We start from the raw sequence: 17,239 nt of genomic DNA, 5'->3' as shown, positions 1-17,239 counted from the left end.
CAAACACAATTCGGTCCAGAGTCAAGGGGAGGGAAATAGATTTCACCTCTTGTGGGAGGAATAGGAAAGAATTTGCAGCCAACTTTAATATACAACTGTTATTAATGGTCTTCCTTATTGCTAATTACAGTGAAAATAATATGGTTTTTATTTTATGTGGCATCTCAATTATTGCAATATTTCGTTCTTTCAACGTCCATGACAGCACACTCTCCTGGTTTTCTTGGTACCTCTGGAGCCACTCTCACCTTCTTGTGAAGAATCCTCTTCTTTTCCTCACACTCAAAATATTATTCCTTAGTATTCCATCCTTGGTCCTCTTCTGTTATCACTTTGTATTTTTCTATTTATCTTATTGGACATTCTAATAAACTCTCAAGACTTCCATTACTGTATACATATTAATTATTCTCGAGTCTTTACTCATAGCTCCTACTGCTCACTTAAGTTCCAGCCTATATATCCCATCTTCACTGAACATTTCCTATTTCCATTTAAGTATCTTATAATAATCACAAATTCAAAATGTCCAAAATTGAGCTCATCATATTTTCTCCCAAAGCTTCGATTTCAGTGTAATCTCTCTCTGTGAATAGCACCATAATTCCCTCAGTTACATAATACAGAGAATTAATCATTTTTGACTCCTTTCTTTTGCTCAACCCTATATCGAGTCACGAAAGGTAGTTAATATTATCTCTTTAATATCTTTCAAAGTTGTTAAGTTGTCTGCATTTCTTCTCCAGTACTGCAGTACTGAACTCTAGTTCAGACTACTATCATCTTTTACCTGATATATTTCAGCATCTTTTATCTAGCCTTCTCACGTCAGATTGGCCTCCTCTTTAATTCATTTTCTACACTGAAGCCAGAGTAGTTTTTAATGGCAATATTCCATCGTGTTGTGCTCAATTTGACAGCATATATACTGAAATTGGAACAATACAGAGAAGACTAGCATGGTCCCTGTGCAAGAATGACAGAGTTCTAAAGCATTCTTTATTTTTTTCTTTGTTGTTGGACGCACAATCTATAAAGGTGTAATTTGCATGACAATAACAGCACAAATGAAGGGAGAGAGAAGATAAAGCCATGTAAGAGCAAAGTTTTTATATACAATTGTAATTAAATTGGTATTAATCTGAACTAGATTCTTATAAATTAAGTTTTTAATTGTAATCCTTATAGCAACTTCTAAGGAAATAACTCAAAAAATATAGTAAGAGAATCAATAAGGGGAATAAAATAGAAAATATCCTTTTAACACAAAAGTAGTCAGCAGTAGAGGATGGAACCCCCCCAAAACACATAAGGCACAAGAAAACAAGTAGAAAATAGCAAATATAAACATGACTTTATCAGTAATTTCATTAAATGAGAAGGGATTGAATTGAAATGCAGAGATTAGCAAAATGGATTAAAAATACAAAATCCAACTGTATGCTGCCTATAAGAGGCACACTTTAGATTCAGAGACACAAAGAAGTTGAAGTACGGGAAATGACATACTAGGTGAACAATAACTGAAAGACCTAGAACACCTATACTAATATCAGACAAAGTAGACTTTAGGACAAAAATTATTACTACAGACTAAAAAGAACATATTTTTTTTTTTTTTTTTTGTGGTATGTGGGCCTCCCTCTGTTGTGGCCTCTCCCGTTGCGGGGCACAGGCTCCGGACGCGCAGGCTCAGCGGCCATGGCTCACGGGCCCAGCCGCTCCGCGGCACGTGGGATCCTCCCAGACCGGGGCGCGAGCTCGGTTCCCCTGCATCGGCAGGCGGACGTGCAACCACTGCGCCACCAGAGAAGCCCCTAAAAAGAACATATGATAATAACAGTTGATCCATCAAGAAGATAAAACAATTATAAACATATTTACACCTGACAACCCCAAACTCAGGAATCAAAAACTAACAGAATTGAAGGGGAAAATGGGCGATTCAATAATAACAGTTGGAGATTTCTACATCTCACTTTAAATAATGGGTAGAACACCTAGACAGAAAATCATCAAGCAGATAGAAGACTTGAACAACATTATAATTCTATTAACAGAGACCTATAGAACACTCCATTCAACAACTACAGAATACACATTCTTCTCAAGTACACACGTGGAACATTTACCAGGATAGACTATATGTTAGGCCATAAAACAAGTGTAAATAAATTTTAAAAGACTGAAATCATATGAAGTATGTGCTTTCCAACCACAGTGGAATGAAATTAGGAATTAATAACAAGGAGATCTGGCACATTCACAAATACATGGAAATTAAACCCAATCATAAATAATCAGAGGGTCAAAAAGGAAATAACAAAGGAAACTAGAAAATACTTTGAGATGAATGAAAATGAAAACACAACATACCAAATATTATGGGATGCAATGAAAATAGTGCCTAGAGGGAAATTTATAGCTGTCTTTGCCTATATTTAAAAAGAAGAAAGACTGCAAATCAATAACCTAACACTCCACCTTAAGGAGCATGAAAAATAAGAGCAAACTAAATCTAAAGCAAGCAGGAAGAAGAAAATAATACAGGTTGCAGTGAAAATAAGTGAGGTAAAGAATAGAAAAACAATAAAGTCAACAAAACCAGAACTTGGTTCATTGAAATGATCACAAAATTGACAAATCTTTAGCTGGCCTAATTAAGCAAAAAAAGAGAGAAGACTAAAATTACTAAAATCAGCAATAAAAGAGGGGATATTTCTACCAACCTCACATAAACAGAAAGATTATAAGGTGTTATGGACTGAATGTTTGTATTCCTCAAAATTCATATATTGAAGTCCTAACACCCAGTGTGATGGTGTTTGAAGATAGGGCCTTTGGGAAGTAATTAGGGATAGAATAAGTCATGAGGGTGGGGCTCTCATGATGAGACTAGTGGCTTTAGAAGAAGAGAAAGCTCTCTCCCTCCCTCCCTCCCTCCCTCCTTCCCTCCCTGCTACTCCTCCCCCACTCCCAGCCCTGGTGCATGCAAGGAAAGGCCATGTGAGGACATAGTGAAAATGTGGTTGTCCGTCAACCAAGAAGAGAGCTTTCACCAGGAACCAGATCAAATTGGCTGGCACCTTGGTCTTGGACCTCCCAACCTCCAGAACTGTGAAAAATATATTTCTACTGTTTAAGCTACCCAGTCTATGTTATTTTTTATGGCAGCCTGAGATGACTAAGACAACAAAGAAGATAACCTAGATGAAATGGATAAATTCCTAGAAACAGAAACTACCAAAGTTGATTAGTGAAGAAATAGAAAAATCTGAAAAGATATATAACAAATAAATAGCTTAGGTTAGTAATCAAAAAAGTTCCAGCAAAGAAAAGCCCAGGACTCTATGGCCTCACTGGTGAATTCTACCGAACATTTAAAGAAGAATTAACACCAATTCTTCATAAACTTTTGCAAATAATAAGAGGGAACAGTTTCTAATTCATTTTTTGAGTACAGTGTTCCCTGGTATCAAAGCAAGACAAAGACATCACAAGAAAAGAAGACTACAGACCAATATCCTTATAAATATAGAAACAGAACTCCTCAACCAAATACATACTAACAAATTAAATCCAGCAAAACATATAAAAGAATTTTATAACATTGCCAAGTGGGATTTATACTTGGTGCACCATATGAAAATCAGCTTAATATACCAAATTAATAGGATAAAGGGAAAAAACCCACATGATCATGTCAATAGATGCAGAAAAAGCATTTGACAAAATCCAACAGCTGGGACTTCCCTGGTGGCGCAGTGGTTAAGAATCCGCCTGCTAATGCAGGGGACACAGGTTCGAGCCCTGGTCCGGGAAGATCCCACATGCTGCGGAGCAACTAAGCCCATGCGCCACAACTACTGAGCCTGCCCTCTAGAGCCCGTGAGCCACAACTACTGAGCCCACGTGCTGCAACTACTGAAGCCCATGCACCTAGAGCCCGTGCTCTGCAACAAGAGAAGCCACAGCAATAAGAAGCCCGCACACCACAACGAAGTGTAGCCCCCGCTCGCGTGCAGCAATGAAGACCCAAAGCAGCCAAAAATCAATCAATCAGTAAATAAAAATTAAAAAAAAAAATCCAACAACCTTTCATGATAAAAAACAAACTAACAGACCAACCAACCAACAACCACTCAACAAAACCCCACAGCTAACATAATACTTGATGAAAGATGAGAAGTTTCCCCCCTAAGATCAGGTACAAGACAATCACACTCCAATCTGATATTACTTTAAAAGTTTAAAGTTATACGTGTGATAGTTAAAAGTACTTTTTGAATGGTATGATCCAGTTTTTATTCTTTGAATAAGTACATATGATGCACAGAAATGAGTTTGGAAGTCTGTACACCAAGAGGCTGGCAGTGGTAATCTTGGGATGGTGGCAGTGGTGGTGATCTTTACATATGTTTTGTTTGTTTTTGGTTCTGTTTTTATAACAACATTATTGAGCTGTAACTCACATACCACATACTCCACTTATGTAAGTGTACAGTTCAATGGTTTTTAGTGTACTTATGCAGTCATTACCTCTCTCCAGTTCCAGAACATTTTCCTTACTCCAAAAAGAAACCTTATACCCATTGGCGGTCACTCCCCACTTCCCCCTCACCCAACCCCTGGCAACAACTCATCTAATTTCTGTTTGTATGGATTTGCCTATTCTGGACATATGCCATATAAATAATATCATATATTATGTGAGTTTTGTGTCTGACTTCTTTCATGTAGCATGGTGTTTTCAACGTCCATCCATGTTGTGGCATGTATCAGCACATTCCATTTTGTGTGTGTGTGTGTGTGTGTGTGGTATGCGGGCCTCTCACTGTTGTGGCCTCTCCCGTTGGGGAGCACAGGCTCCGGACGCACAGGCTCAGTGGCCATGGCTCACGGGCCTAGCTGCTCCATGGCATGTGGGATCTTCCCAGACCGGGGCACGAACCCATGTCCCCTGCATCGGCAGGCGGACTCTCAACCACCACGCCACCAGGGAAGCCCAGCACATTCCTTTTCTTATGGCTGAATAATATTTCATTGTATGGACATACAAGATTTTATTAGACTCCATACATCGGGCTCTACTATTAGACTCCATACATCGGGCAGGCCTTAAGCTTTATCATCTGTCCCCAATCCCTACTTCCTGTGAAACCATTAAAAATGAAATATCAATATCACCAGAATTTGACACATATGCCTATGGCAGAAGCCATCCCTGGTGTTTCCTCACCTCCTAGGAGTTCAATGTTCACTTCAATTTTTGTCTTCTTAGACTCACTGCCATCACTTTCTTGGCAGCTCAGTGATGTGTTTGAACGTTTTTGTTTGTTTCTTCATTTGTTTTTTATGTGTTCTATGGCAGTATTATTGCTTTCAGTGGGAGGATCACAGTTTCCCTTGCAGCCAGCACTAGCCTTTGATACAGTTCTGGCCAATAAGATAGAAGTGGAAGTCTGCTGACAATGATCCTTCCTTCTTCCTTCTGCTTTGAATACAGATGTAAGACCCAGAGATGCTGCCATGATTTTTAATTCATGAAGTGATAAAATACAGATTTGCCAAGAATGGCAAAATGGAAGGAAAATAGGAACCATAAACAATAACAACATCATGAGCTGTGACATCAACCCTGGATGTATTACTCTAAACGTCTTAGTTAAAAAAAGTGTTGGGCTTCCTTGGTGGTGCAGTGGTTGAGAGTCCGCATGCCAATGCAGGGGACGAGGGTTCGTGCCCCGGTCCGGGAAGATACCACATGCCGCGGAGCTGCTGGGCCCGTGAGCCATGGCCGCTGAGCCTGTGCGTCCGGAGCCTGTGCTCCGCAACGGGAGAGGCCACAACAGTGAGAGACCCGTGTACCGAAAAAAAAAAAAAGGGGAGTTGGGCTTTGAGAGTGTTAAGAATTACTCGTTTTCATGGTAATTCCATATCTTTAAGAAATTGTTAAATAGCATTTAGTATTTCCTAGTAAAGATGACAAGAAAATGTCTAAAGACAAAACTCCTGGTTGCTTGGAAAACTTGACCCTCAGCAAGGATTTCCTGCTTGTAGATTTTAAGTATGTGAGTTTATACCCTATGGCTGTTTGACTCAGATCACAGAAGTTCCTGCCCCTCTACCAACTTCCCCCATTCCTGGTACCTGCTGGGGATGGTGTGAAATCACCTTTCCAAGAATTTGGCTTCACTTCTCTTGAAATAGGGCATCTTTCCTTTGAAGGGGGAACACAAGGAGGACCTACTGACTTAGAGAAAGAATGACAGGAGAAGTGTGACTTGGCTAAGGTCATGTAGAAGGTAGTGAGTGTTAAGAGCTTAGGATGCAAATCCAAATTTTCATACTCCTGAGGCTAAATAAATTTTAATCCACTAGTATATGTTTCATATGTTGGGAAAAAACGTTGTGGGGGATAGAGAAGAAGATGAGAATATGTATGTTCAGGAAGAACTCTCTCCTCTTTGAGCTTAATAACTTTTATTTTTTAATATATTTTTTAATTTATTTATTTTATTTATTTTATTTTTTATTTTTGGCTGTGTTGGGTCTTCGTTGCTGCACGCGGGCTTTCTCTAGTTGCAGCGAGCGGGGGCTACTCTTCGTTGTAGCGCACGGGCTTCTTATTGCAGTGGCTTCTCTTGTTGCAGAGCACAAGCTCTAGGCATGTGGGCTTCAGTAGTTGTGGCACGTGGGCTTCAGTAGTTTTGGCACATGGGTTTCAGTAGTTGTGGCCTGCAGGCTCTAGAGTGCAGACTCAGTAGTTGTGGCTCACGGGCTTAGTTGCTCCGCGGCATGTGGGATCTTCCCAGACCAGGGCTTGAACCCGTGTCCCCTGCATTGGCAGGCGGATTCTTAACCACTGTGCCACCAGGGAAGCCCTGAGCTTAATAACTTTAAAAAGATGTCTCTCACTTCCATATGAACACCTCCTGCTGACCCTTTTCTTTTTCTAAGTAAGTGAGGAGAGTGAAAAAAAAGGAAAATCTCTAGGTCACAGAAATATTAATTGACAAGATGGGGATCAAGCTCCCTGACATTCTAGGCAGACTTCTTTAATACAGTAAGGGGAGTTGATATTCACCTCTTATCAGGGCTTTAAAATGCTGTCATTAGCGAATTACACCAGTCCCCCGCCTTCATCACCAGCCCCCACTAGTTCACCCTCATCTCTCTTACTGGGTACATGAAGGTTTCTTCCCTCTTTTACTGGAATCTTTCCACTTGGCTCTACCAGACACATTTTGTTTAAGAGAATTAGCAAAATCAGATGAGAAATTTCAAACACAGTGTGACACTTGGACTCGCCTAAGTCTTGGGCAAGTGTCTGAAACTCCCCAGACTCCAGTTCATCATAGCTTCATATCTGTGATTATTTGTGCTTTATAAATACCCACTAGAAGATTATAATATCCCAGGTATTAATGGAGCCCATAAAGCTATTTTAGGTGGAAGATAAAGGGAAATGAGATGGATCTGGTTCTACTGGGAATCTAACAGGGTTTTGGCATTGTGGACTCTTTCCTGTTTTGCCTCTGAAAATAGTCCAGAACTAAAGTACAAAAACTCGTGAAGGGTATGGGGTGAAATACAAGGCAGAAAAGTATAGAATGGAAAAGAAGAAGAATATATATATTGGACTTCCCTGGTGGTCCCGTGGTTAAGACTCCAAGCTTCCACTGCCAGGGGCACCGGTTCGATCCCTGGTCAGGGTACTAAGATCCTGCATGCTGGGCATGGTGTAGCCAAAAAAAAAAAAAAAAAAAAAAAGAATATATATTTTTTACATTTTGTAATTAAGAATGTAAAGGGGAGTGCTCAAATAGTATTCCTATGAAACTATACTGACACTTTAGCAAATGGGATCATTTTGGCTGTAAATGACAGAAAACTCAACCAATGGTGACTTAACCATTAAGACTATTCCTCCTCAACTGACAGCAATCTGGAGGTAGGTTATCCCCAGTTGGTCTGAAAGCTCATGGTGTAGTCAGGGGTCCAGGCTTTCCCAGTCTTTCTTCTGGGCCATCCTCAGCATGTTGACGAAGTCCCCCATTGTGGTCATATAGAGACTGCTGGAACACCAAGCACAAAATCTCATATAACAGCTTTGATCAATACCTAAACAGGAAGGAAGTAGGAGTGAGCAAAAGGAGACTTTCTTTTCATGCCTTTCTCTTATCTGAGAGAATAGTCTTTTCCTAAAGTCTCAACAGAGCAGAACTTAGTGACATGCCCCTAGACCAATCAGAGAGAGAGAAATGGGATTGCCATAATGGCTTAAACCAATCATAAATCTTTTTTTTAAAATTGAAGTATAGTTAATTTACAATGTTTGTTGGTTTCTGGTGTACAGCAAAGTGATTCAGATATATATTTTTTTTTCTTTTTCATATTCTTTTCCATTATGGTTTATTATAGGATATTGAATATCGTTCCCTGTGCTATACAGTAGGACCTTGTTTATCTATTTTATATATAGTAGTTTGTGTCTGTTAATCCCAAACTCCTAATTTATCCCTCCCCCCACCCTGCCCCTTTGGTAACCATAAGTTTGTTTTCTATGTCTGTGAGTCTGTTGCTGTTTTGTAAATAAGTTCATTTGTATCATAGTTTAGATTCCACATATAAGTGGTATCATATGATATTTGTCTTCCTCTTTCAGACTTCATTCAGTATGATAATCTCTAGGTCCATCCATGTTGCTACAAATGGCATTATTTCATTCTTTTTTATGGCTGAGTAATATTCCACTGTATATATACACCATATCTTCTTCATCTATTCATCTGTTGATGGACACTAGGTTGCTTCCATGTCCTGGCTATTGTGAACAGTGCTTCTATGAACGTGGGGGTGCATGTGTCTTTTTGAATTATGGTTTTCTCAGGGTATATGCCCAGGAGTGGGATTGCTGGGTCATATGGTAATTCTATTTTTAGTTTTTTAAGGAACCTCCTTACAATTTTCCATAGTTGCTGCACTGATTTACATTCCCACTAACAATGTAGGAGGGTTCCTGTTTCTCCACACCCTCTCCAGCATTTATTACCTGTAGACTTTTTAATGGTGGCCATTCTGACCTCTGTGTGGTGATACATCATTGTAGTTTTGATTTGCATTTCTCTGTTAATTAACAATGTTGAGCATCTTGTCATGTGCCTATTGGCCATCTGTATGTCTTCTTTGGAGAAATGTCTATTTAGGTCTTCTGCCCATTTTTTGATTGGGTTGTTTGTTTCTTTTTGTTATTGAGTTGTATAAGCTGTTTGTATGTTTCAGAAATTAAGCCCTTGTCAGTTGCATCATTTGCAAATATTTTCTCCCAGTATGTAGGTTGTCTTTTCATTTTGTTTATGGTTTCCTTTGCTGTGCGAAAGCTTATAAGTTTGATTAGGTCCCATTTGTTTATTTTTGCTTTTATTTCTATTGCCTTGGGAGACTAATCTAAGAAAATGTTGCTATGATTTACGTCAGAGAATGTTTTGCCTATGTTCTCTTCTAGGAGTTTTATGGTGTTATGTCTCATATTTAAGTCCTTAAGCCATTTTGAATTTATCTTGTGTCAGGTGTGAGGGAGTGTTCTAACTTCACTGATTTACATGCAGCTGTCCAAGTTTACCAACACCATTTGCTGAAGAGACTGTCTTTTCTCCTTTGTATATTCTTGCTTCCTTTGTCAAAGATTAATTGACCATAGGTGTGTGGGTTTATTTCTGGGTTCTCTATTCTGTTCCTTTGATCCATATATCTGTTGTTGTGCCAGTACCACGCTGTTTTGATTACTGTAGCTTTGTAGTATTGTCTGAAGTCTGGGAGGGTTCTGCCTCCAGCTTTGTTCTTTTTCCTCAGGATTGCTTTGGCAATTCTGGGTCTTTTATGGTTTCATATAAATTTTAGGATTATTTGTTCTAGTTCTGTGAAAAATGTCATGGGTAATTTGATAGGGATTGCTTTAAATCTCTAGTTAAACCAATAATAATTCTTGTCCTGGGATTAGACATATTCAAAAGAGAAGGTAGAGCCAATGGGTAGGCAAACATCAGAGTCTGTCACATAATTAAACACATACACGTGCATACATATACACTTACAAGTATACATGTGCACAGACTTGCAAATAAAGGTATACTAATACTTATTTTATGTATTAGCCTCAATCTCAATGTTCTCTTTAAAAAATCTTAATATACTTCATAGATTTTTGTTTCTATCTTAGTACATATAGAGTCATCTCTTTTTAAAACTACTGCAGAGTATCCCATAGTATGAATGTGCCATTACTTATGTAGTCATTCTCTAAATGGTGGACACTTGTGTTACCATGTCCTTTTTAAACCTCCCTCCCCTGGTCCTGACTCCAGGATAAGCTGGGTAATTTAAAGATGTTTCATACCAACTGTGATTCTTTTATTTGATACAGTTCAATTTATATGTATTCAAGATACATTAAATAAGTAACTACTCTGTTCCAGGTACGGGACTTAACATGAGGAGTACAAAGATTAGTAATATAAATCCCTGACATTAAATAGCTTACAGTCTAGGAGGGAAGACATATCCCTAAATAACTAAGATAGAGGTACATGATATTATGGGCATTTAGTCCAAACTGGGAATTTACATCTCAGCTGAGTCTTGAAGGTGAGTCCATATCTGTCAAATCAAGAAAAGTGAACAGGAATTCTAGACAGAAAACACAGCGTGTTCAAAGATGTGAGACTTGAAAGAGCATAGCATATGGTTATGTTAAACAGTAGTGGTGAGAGCCTGCCTTGCAGGTTGGACCCTAGTCGTACCAACTTCTCTGAAACTCTAGTAATACTTGTCTTACAAAACAGTTCCCAAAGGTATATAATATAAGGCAGGCTATCACCATTATTCTTTCATATTGTACTGCAGGTACTAGCTAGCTCTATAAAGAGCAACAATAACAAAAAGATAAGAGATAAAGGATTTCAAATAAGAAAAAAAAAATCTGTCATTTTTGTAGATGATGTGATCATCTACTTATAACACACATATACACACACATACTCACAACACAGGATCAACAAACTATCAGAGCTAATAGGAATTTTAACAAGGTTGACAGAAACATGACTGTACTAAAAATTGATTACCTTTGCTCTCAGTAACTAAATTAAAAATATTTTTAAAATAATTCCATTCTTTTTTGCAACAAAAGGAAATTATCTTAAAAGAAATCAAGATATTTTGTTAAAATTAACCAGTTGACCAAGAATACACAAGACATCCATGGAAGAAATTTTAAAATCTTAATAAAGGGCATAGATATGACTTTAATACATGAAAAGACTTCAGCTCTCAACCTTTATATTTTAAAGATGCAGTGTCTCCCCCAATTAATCAATGGATTTAATGCAGTTCGTCAAAACTCCAGTTAGATTTTGTGAGAAAATTTATACTCTTAAGCTTATATGGAAAGGTAATGTCCTCAGATACCTATATTGCCTTTGTAAAAATAGAATAAAACTTTATAATTTTAAAACAATAATAATAAAGAACAGGATGATATTTACATGAATGAGGAATGGAAAAGAAATACAGAAACTCTGCTAGTGTTATAGAATAATGATGTATCATAGTGTTAGACTCCATGCAATTATGGGAGCTGGTAGAAGACTCTATACAGCTGTTGCATCTGCATCTGGTGTTGAGTCTGAAGTCTTTACTGGTCAGATCAACCAGCATTTGAAAAAGAAGGCTAGATGTGGATGAGAGCAGACAAACTGGAACCGGTGAGGACACACTGAGACCCACAGGACGAAGGAGAACCAACATCTGTCTCTCATCACCTTCAATCTCAGTGCTGTGAGTGATCAGCAAAAGAAGGTAGCACATTTCACCATGGAGTTGACCATGCACTTGGGGCAGAACTTGGAGAAGATGTGACAGGAGCTGGAGGAGCTGATGTCTGGGCTGATTTAACAAGGTGAGCTAGCAGATGAGTGACAGCATGTGCAAGATGTCACTGTACCATTGACCTTCAGAGCATTAAAAAGAAAGAAAAAAAAAAAGAAAAGCTGCCCTTTCATTTTTTACTTTTCAAATATTACACAAAATGTCTCTCGTGGCCAACACTAAATCAGAACCATACAGAAAAGAGAATTATAGGAAATGTAGTTCAAGCATAGCCAATGTGACACAGTACAAAGCCACCACCACAGTAATGGTGGTTTGGTTCAAGAACAAACAGAGACAAAAAGGAGCAGAAGTGAGTGCCAGGGACATATTGATGTGGGAACTCAGTAGACACTAAAGAACAATGGCAATAGGCACACAAATAAAACTGCATCTTTATATAACACAACAAAAAGGATGGAGTCCAGGTAGATTTAAGAATAAATATGAAAGGTATAACTATAAATTAATAGAGTAAAACATAAGAGAGCATCTTTGTGGCTTAGGTATGAGGACGGATTGCTTATACAAAACTTCAGAAGCACAAATCATAAAGCAAAAAAAAAAAGGAAATGATTTTAAAAAAAATAAATTTATTTTTATTTATTTATATATTTTTAAAATTTATTTATTTTTGGGTGGGTTGGGTCTTCGTTTCTGTGCGAGGGCTTTCTCCAGTTGCGGCGAGCGGGGGCTACTCTTCATCGCGGTGCGCGGGCTTCTCACTATCGCAGCCTCTCTTGTTGTGGAGCACAGGCTCCAGACGCGCAGGCTCAGTAGTTGTGGCTCACGGGCCTAGTTGCTCCGCGGCATGTAGGATCTTCCCAGACCAGGGCTCGAGCCCGTGTCCCCTGCATTGGCAGGTAGATTATCAACCACTGCGCCACCAGGGAAGCCCAGGAAATGATTTTGATTATATTTAATTTGAGGCTTTCTATTGAACAAAGAATACCTTGAACAAGTTAGTACATAGATGACCAAGTAGAAAGTCTAAAGATTATAAGAAATTAATATCTAGTATATCTAGTAGATAAAGATCAACTAAAAATCAAAATGAAAATACAGCAAGCTCAGGGGAAAATGGGACAATGGATATCATTATAGCATGGGTTTCCCCCAAAACAGAGTCTGAGGCCAAGGTTTATGTGCTACTATATTATTAAGGAGTTCAATCCCACACGGAACAGGAATGAGGGAAGGGCAAGTAAAGAAAAAAATAGAGGGAGAGAAAGAAAGACTATTTATTTACACATATGTAGAGTCATAGTTTTCTATTTTATTCAATGGATTAGAGTCCTTTACACGCATAAATTTTTCTCATGCTCAGATTTTTTCCTAATTTAACCAGTGAACATCCCTTCAAGCTGGTCTCTGTGTCCCTGTTTTTTTTTTTTTGGTCTGCTCTTTATTTTTTATTTTTTTATAGAATTTTGAAAGGTTACTTTCCATTTACAGTTACTACAGAATATTGATTACATTCCCCATGTTGTACAAGACATCCTTGAGGGGCTTCCCTGGTGGCACAGTGCTTAAGAATCCGCCTGCCAACGCACGGGACACGGGTTTGAGCCCTGGCCTGGGAAGATCCCACATGCCACGGAGCAACTAAGCCCATGCGCCACAACTATTGAGCCTGCGCTCTAGAGCCTGTGAGCCGCAACTATCGAGCCTGCACGCCCTAGAGCCCGTGCTCTGCAACAAGAGAAGCCACCGCAATGAGAAGCCCACGCACCACAACCAAGAGTAGCCCACGCTCGCCGCAACCAGAGAAAGCCTGCGCACAGCAACGGAGACCCAATGCAGCCAAAAATAAAAATAAAAAATAAATTTAAAAAAAAAAAAAAAGGACATCCTTGAGCCTATCTGACAGCCAATAGTTTGTACCTCCCACTCCCCGACCCCTATCTTGCCCCTCCCACCCTTCTCCAGTGGTAAGCACTGGTTTGTTTTCTATATCTGTGAGTCTGCTTCTTTTTTGTTATATTCACTAGTCTGTTGTATTTTTTAGATTCCACATATAAGTGGACAGTGTTTGTCTTTCTCTGTCTGACTTATTTCACTTAGTATAATGCCCTCCAAGTCCATCCATGGTGCTGCCAATGGCAAAATTTCATTCTTTTTTATATATAAAAAAGATTTATTTACTTATTTATTTTATATCCGTTTAACTGTTGATGGACACGTAGGGTTTCTTCCATGTCTTGACTCTTGTAAAAAGCACTGCTATGAACATTGGGGTGCATGTATCTTTTCAAATTAGTGTTTTTGTTTTTTTGTGGATATATACCCAGGGGTGGAATTGCTGGGTCATATGGTAGTTCTATTTTTAGTTTATTGAGAAACCTCCTTTTGATATGTCTTTACCATTCTTTGAGCATAGTTGGAAGATAATCTTCCATGGGTCTTTCATGTTTCTGTACATCTTGTGAGCAGAAACTCTAACTGTGCTTTTGTTGTGGATCATCTTTTCAAGGATGTTTATATAGCAAAGACCTTGGAAGGTAGATAGAGTAACTTCCTCCAGAGCAGAGGTCAGCTTGCTTACCATCTAGTGTTATCAAAATAATGTCTCCTTCCAGCACGAAGGTCAGTCAGGTTGCATACTGCCTGTTATAAAAGTTCAGGTTCCCTAAACTCAGCTGTGACACAGACTCACTGCCTGTGTCAGGCCCCACAGGGGTTGGGAGGTCAGGGGCACTGCCACAAGTATGAAGTTCATGCTGCTTGCTGTTAGGTATAAAGAACTTTCTGTGAGCATTGATGAAACCATGGCAGGCTAACTTGTTAGTCTGCAAGTAGGGTCAACTCTCTGACCCTTCACAATTCTTAATAAACACATGCTTTCTAGAACAACAAGATGTTTTATGATCATCCTGTACTTTTCCTGCCCCAGCTCTGGAATCAGCCACTGCTTCAATGAATCCTAGTTCTTTCTGAGTGGAAAAGGGTATTTAAAAGCCACACGTGAGTGCTAAATGTGTTCCTTACTATTTGCATGTCACTGTTCCCAGTCCCTTTCAGTGGACACACAGAGATGCATCTATTTTTTATTTCTATCTCTGTCTAAATCTATTAAAAACTTAAGAGTTCACACCAGCACCTCCAATAACCCAAGATCAAGAGTTTATTCTAATTTTGTCTTTTTCTGTGTTTATACTTCCCTTCTCCAACAAGGGAAAAACTGGCTTCCACTATCTTTGAAATATTTACTTGTTTGATTAATTTTCCTGTAGAGTAAATCTCCCAACTCTGCTGTCATTTTTTCTTCCACATATATGGTTTCCTCACCCTGATTAGCTCTTATTCTCCATTCCACACTGGATAGATTCCCTCCTCACATTTTCAGACCAGGGGGGTAAGGGTGGTATTATAGATATTATAGGTTGAGTTCTTCAGAAGCACACCTTGAGATAGAGTTTAATGTGACTCAGCTATTAGAAATCAACAGTCATGGAAAGAAGGGGAAGGAAGTATGATTGGCAGAGGAAGAAGTTGAACTACAATATAATTCTGGCAAAATTTTAACAGCCTCACTGGGTGCTCTGGAATATAGACAATCACAGTTGTCCCACACTAACCCCAAATGACTAGGCTTTTATACCACCACGTGACAAATCATTGGATGTAGGTACCCTGAACAGGATGTGTTCTTGAGCAAGGCAATTGTCTGCAGCTGGGATTAGCTCTGAAGGAGCTGAGGGATCCTTGTAGCTCATGTCCATTACAGTCCACGCTGTGTGCCACTCAGATACATTTCTTCAGGTATTTACATATAGATTTGGACAGCTGTTCTTCCAGGATTCTGATGTACCTCCCTTCCCAAAAGAAAATTAGAAGGGAAAAGTCAGTGGGACAAATTACAGCCCCTACCACTAGAGCTGGTCTTAGGACCATAACTGATACTTACTATCTTTCTCCTCTAATATCCATTCTAGATTACTTCTACCTCAGCACAACTTCTGCTGGTTGTGGTGACTTATCTGATGGAATTACCCAGAACCTCATATCTGAGGGATATGAGCCCCTGGACACCATGCTTTCCTGAGGCCAGGGTTGCTGACGTGTCCCTTTATCATTACAGTTGAGCAAAGGGATAGAATGAAGCACTCAAGAATATTATCTGGATGTCATACATACTTATCACTGCCCCCATAGTGTAAGAGCAGTTCTACTGCCTCCTGATAATCAGGGTCCAGGGTCCTGGCAGGCTCCCTGCCAGGATGGTAACTCCTCTCCTTGTCTTCCAGTCCCTGGACACAAGGACCCTGAAGTGCCTAGGTGGTGGTGGTAGTCTATATTTCAATGGGACACTTGCTGGGTCCCCCAGGAAAAGTGTGCCTCCTTTGGAAACCAGAAACTCTAACCCTACAGAGTCTAGAATTGTGGGGACAGAAAGGACAAAGTCCTCAGTGGGACCTTGGGTGAAATGATAATTGGAATCATTCCTGCTTCCATCCCTTGATTCCTAGACCTATGTATTAATCTTACTTAGGGATACAGTGTTATATAAATTTTTTGATTCAATCTTCTGGAAGATGGATGGCTTTTCCTGTGAAGGGTTGCCTCTAAGCTAGCATTTTAACTGTGTCCTCAGCAGGTCCTTTCAATGCTCCATCAGGCAGGTAGCTTCTGAGCGGTATGGTATGTGATATGACCAGTGGATCCAGTAGTCATAGACCCACTCCCATACCTCCTTTGCAGTCAGGTGGGCTCCCCTCTCTGACACAATGTTATATAGGATTTTTCCCCAGAGAAAAAATATCCTAAAAGTTCTTTGATGGTTATGGTGGCTGAACACTTGTAGGCAGGAAAAGCAAACCCATTCCCAGAATATGTGTTTATTCTTGTTTGAACAAGCCTCTGGCCTTTCCAGGATAGAAGAGACTCAATGTAGTTATCTTGACACCAGTGGCCTTCTTGAGGAAGAGCATTATATCAGGGACTCAGCCTTGGTGTCTGCTGCTGGCACGTTGGGCATTTGACGGCAGCTGCAATTAAACCAGCCTTGCTAAGTGGGAGCCCATGCTGTTGGACCCATGCCCAGCGTTCCTCTCTCCTTACCATGGCCACGATATTCATGTATCCGCTGAGCTAGCACTGAAGTAGCTGATGACAGGCCTGGTGGAATAATCTTGTCTGTTTAGCTATTTAGACCCTCCTCCATAGTTGATGCTCTCTCTGATGCTCTCTCGTGGGCTTTAACATACAATACAAAGATTTTCACACTTTGTTCCCACTCCCATATGTTCATCCGCCTCTTTGTTCCATTCTTTCAGTCTTAGTCTTTCATGGGCACCTGCCCATGAGTCTG

At 39.6% G+C, this 17,239-nt stretch overlaps 1 non-coding gene across 1 annotated transcript; it reads left to right on the top strand.

Annotated features, from left to right (window-relative positions):
• Positions 1–904: 904 nt before the first annotated feature.
• LOC112064579 (U6 spliceosomal RNA) lies at positions 905–1,007 on the top strand. Its single transcript, XR_002891542.1, has one exon. It is a non-coding gene; the product is annotated as a U6 spliceosomal RNA (small nuclear RNA).
• The last annotated feature ends 16,232 nt before the right edge of the window (positions 1,008–17,239 follow it).

Source organism: Physeter macrocephalus, chromosome 2 (genome assembly GCF_002837175.3).
Source record: "Physeter macrocephalus isolate SW-GA chromosome 2, ASM283717v5, whole genome shotgun sequence".
Lineage (NCBI taxonomy): Eukaryota > Metazoa > Chordata > Mammalia > Artiodactyla > Physeteridae > Physeter > Physeter macrocephalus.
This window is presented reverse-complemented; position numbering and strand designations above follow the sequence as displayed.